The sequence below is a fragment of the Amblyomma mixtum genome, chromosome 1 (genome assembly GCF_055824585.1).
Source record: "Amblyomma mixtum isolate Tamu chromosome 1, ASM5582458v1, whole genome shotgun sequence".
In the NCBI taxonomy this organism is placed as follows: Eukaryota; Metazoa; Arthropoda; class Arachnida; order Ixodida; family Ixodidae; genus Amblyomma; species Amblyomma mixtum.
Window position 1 is genome coordinate 141,425,832 of NC_143012.1, and position 4,256 is coordinate 141,430,087.

The window sequence follows — 4,256 nt, forward strand, 5'->3', positions numbered from 1 at the left end:
AGCTTATGCGCCGCGTGATAACGTGGCGAGAAAGGGTAAGCTGGCACCGAGACGCCCGAAGAACGACAGGAACGTCTCGCGAAGAGACGCCGCCAACGACGGCGTGTCGCTGCCGAAATGTCAGCAGACAAAACTGCTTTCAGTACGTATATTCTGGCCTAGCTGAGCTAAGCCACATCCAATTTTGAACTATTGTTGTTAGGATCATAAATTATTAACAGGTGTGCAGCCAACACCACCTAGACTTTTTAAGGCCTCTCCAGGATTCCTCCTCCGACGCGTGACGTCACCGCACTACGACAGCGGGAGCAGCCACGACTGACCGCTGCGGCCGCACCTCCTGGCGGCCGCTGCCGCCGTTCTCCTCCCGCGCTGTTTCAAACCGTTCAAGAGCAGAGTACTCCGAGGCGTATTTGCGCATAAAAAATCGAAGATAAAGAATTTGACTCTGTTAGAAGACATGAAAAATATTTATTTCGCTTTAAAAATCTTCGTTCGCATTTTTAGAAACTGTTCAATTTTTAAAAGCTTACTTTATGCAGTTTTTCTTGTAAATTTTTGAAAGCAATCATTTGAAAGGAGACATCGCGATTGCTGTAATCATCATTACCGTCGTGCTTGAACATGTGCTGCACGTGTGTTACATGCTGTTCCTCCGCTGTTCTTTCTTTCTTTGTCATTTGCTGAAGCTTCCTTGCCAGCTGTGAATACTCGAAGTGCAATCCTGGGAAACGTCTGTGAAAGTGATGTGTGCGTGAGACAGTTCCTGGGCCATTTGTTAAAATGCCTGGACACTGTTGTGTTCCCGGCTGCCGCGGGAATTACGATGGAGAAAAGCCTGTGCGCGTCTTCACTTTCCCAGCTGATGCTGACAGAAGGAGGCGATGGTTGAAAGTCATTCCACGTGCTGATTTCCAACCCGCGACGTAGCTGTGTGTACATAGTGCGCTAAAACATGGCCTAGTGGCTAGGCGAGTTGGAAATATTCTAAACATGAAATATTTTACTGCGCTAATTGCTATGCACCCATGGAATTAATCATCTTAAATATGCTGACCTTATCTGCGCTGGGCTTTGCAGGTCTGCGAGCGGCACTTTAAAGAGTCAGACATTCGGACTACTACTAAGTATGTGGACTCAAAAACGGGCAATGTCGTCGAGGCAAAACTGAAGATCGCTCGTCTCAGCTCCGACGCCATTCCCAGTGTATTCCCGAACTGTCCCGCGTACCTTTCCGCGCCCGCCACTACGTCCCGAGAAGCACCCGCTGAAAAGAGGATGCGTCTTGAAGAAGCTTCTTTACGAGATGCCATCGCCATGTCACTGCAGACACACGAGGAGGAAGAAGCGAAGAACAAGATTGACACTTTCCAAGTTCTACTGGAGTGCCTACCTCAAATCAAGCTTTCTGATTTTTGGAATGTTATTTCTCGACCTGCCTGCGTCGTTTTTCTCAATCTTGCTGTTGATGACGTCCCTCGTGTTTTGTCGTCAGTCACGGTCTTAGAGGACCTCATGGTGAAAGTTCATTACCGAAATGTGCAGCTGACTACGATTGATGGCACAGATACTATCCCTCACAAAGTACATGATATCCGTTCCTTGACAGATCTGCTGGATGCTGTAGAGTCGTTTCACGGAAAATTGTTGTCTAAGCACGAAGAAAAAATTGATGGTTTGCTTAAGTTGTCACTTTCCCTGCTTGAAGATGCCTCAAATTGTGAAGTGGCAGATGTTGAACAACTCAATGCAGTTAGTTTTTTTAAAGAGCAAGTTTCTCTTCTTCTTGTCAAGCATAGCAGGTCATCCCGGTTTTCTGCAGAGTTGCTGGTTTTCTCAAGCATTTTATTTACAGTTTCTCCGCATGCTTATAGGTTCCTTCGTAGTTCCGGAAACCTTAGACTACCCCATCAATCTACAATACGTCGTATATGTAACTCCTACAACGTAAGCCCGGCAGCTGAGCAGCAAGGCACTTCTTTCCTATCTTATGCAAAGAAGCTTGTCGTAGCAATGAAGGAGCATGAAAAAATTGTTCTCATGATGGACGAAATTCACCTGCAGCCTTATTTTGATTATAAGGGAGGAGCAATTGTTGGTGCAGCTACCAATAGCACTAATGCAGCAAAAACAGCCCATGTTTTTATGATGCAAAGCTGCGTCAGAAGAATGTTGTGCACATACTGCCAGTAGAGCGTATCAACGCACAGCAGCTTCACACTATTCTGCATAGCATCATTACTCAGCTAGAGCATGTTGGGTTGCGTATAATCGCAGTCATAACTGACAATAACTCGATCAACCGGAAAACAATATCACTTTTTGGGGCCCCCTGCAAACTTCAGAGTGCGTATCCACACCCTGCAGACTCCAAACGTCCTTTCTTTTTTCTGATTGATCCTGTACACTTAATAAAATACGTCAGGAATAACTGGATTAGTCAGCGAAATGCTGGAACATGCATGTTCTTTCCTAGCCCCACAGGACCTAGCATAAACCCACCTATACTTACAGCTTCATTTAAAACACTTCGAGAACTTCACTCGAAAGAACAGGGTCAGCTGATTAAATCAGCACCAACGCTTTCATCTAAATCTCTGAACCCATCGAATATGGAGCGGCAGAATGTCAAGCTCGCGCTAAGGATTTTCAGCCTGTCTACGGCAGCAGCTCTGCGAGCATGTGGGCCCAGACTTGATCTCGATCATGTGTCTGGTACTGCAGAGTTCCTTGAAACAATAACAAAGTGGTGGAACATTGTAAATGTAAAGACATGCAACAAGGGCATTCGACTTCGTGATGAGCTACAGTCACCGATTACATCAGTGTCAAGTCCACAGGTCCAGTTTCTGTTAAGTACAGTAGAGTGCCTAGATCTGTGGCAGTCTCTCAAATTTGACGCAGGCATACTTACGAGAGAGACTCACAGTGCGCTCCGACTCACGACAGACACCTTAGTAAAGGTAACTAGGTATTGCCTAGAGGAAATGAACTTTAAGTATGTACTTTTAGGAAAGTTTCAGACTGATTGTTTGGAAGAGAGGTTCGGCAAATACCGCCAACTCTCCGGTGCGCAATACCACATTTCCATAAGACAAGTGTATGAGTCGGAGCGAAAGCTTCGTCTTCAGAACATTCTAGAGTTCCCGGAGTTTGAGGCTGCAACAGATGTGGTAGCAGTCAACGATGCAATACTTGAAGTGTTTGACATTGAGGTAACGGACAACGATTATGCGAAGGCGCCAAATCTCCCAGCAACCACTTACGTTGCTGGCTATTGTGCCCACGCTGCGTTCAAAAAGCTGTCATGCATTTCTTGCAAAGAAAATTTAATGCTAGAAGATGACATTGAAGTAGAAGGTGGGGATTAGTCCAGGCCATGACTCGTGGTGGTCTCAAGTTTCCACAGCCTGCCATAGTAAATGCTTTTCTTACTGCTGAGATAGTTCTTGACAAACTGAGAAGCGAACAGCATGCCACACAATTTCATGCACTACGAAATCAAAAAGAGGCTCTATTGGCACTCACACATGATGTGATAAACGACGGCATTGACTTTGATGTGTGTGCGAATGGGCACACTCCGCAGTTGGTAATGCACTATGTCCTAAATGCAGCTGCAAACACGCTTCTAAATAACCTTTGCAAAAGAAAAAAATGATCAACTTATAGTTGAAAAGGTAACAAAAGAAAAAGAGAGAAAATTGAAGACATTGAAGAATTGACTACCGTGTGTGCTTGTGACTGTGTTTGTTAGTTTTTTTTTAATTTCTGAACCAGTTTTTGCGTTGTATTAATATATATTCTCCATCTTTTCTTGTGTTTGCTTTCTGTTTACAGCTTTTCTGCTGTTATCTTCACTTACTGTATTTTATGATTCAGTGCTGCAACAGTTTCCTTACCTCCTACTGCTACTGATCGTGTTTCTCATCTGAAAATAAAATACGACTTCTGAAAGTCCTCTGTATTGTTCATTTTAAATAAAAAAAAATATTACGAACGTATCTTTACACATGCGAAAGGCGCGTTTTGATATGAAATCAGTAAAAGTCTGCCAAAATGTAACTGCTTATACTTTGAAAGAAACAAGAACAAAAAAAACATACGGTTAGGTTGTGGGCAAGCAAAACACGATTTAAAAAAAAGTAATTTTCTTTTCGAGAGACATAATCAGCACTCTGAAATGCGCGAAATGCGTGCGAGCGCGGAAGCCGAACCTACTGGGCCGTCGCAGTGCGGTGACGTCACGCAAACGG

General features: G+C 44.3%; 1 pseudogene; it reads left to right on the plus strand.

Moving 5' to 3' along the window:
• The first annotated feature begins 783 nt into the window (after window positions 1–783).
• LOC149367766 (uncharacterized) lies at window positions 784–2,398 on the plus strand (annotated as a pseudogene).
• Window positions 2,399–4,256: the final 1,858 nt, after the last annotated feature.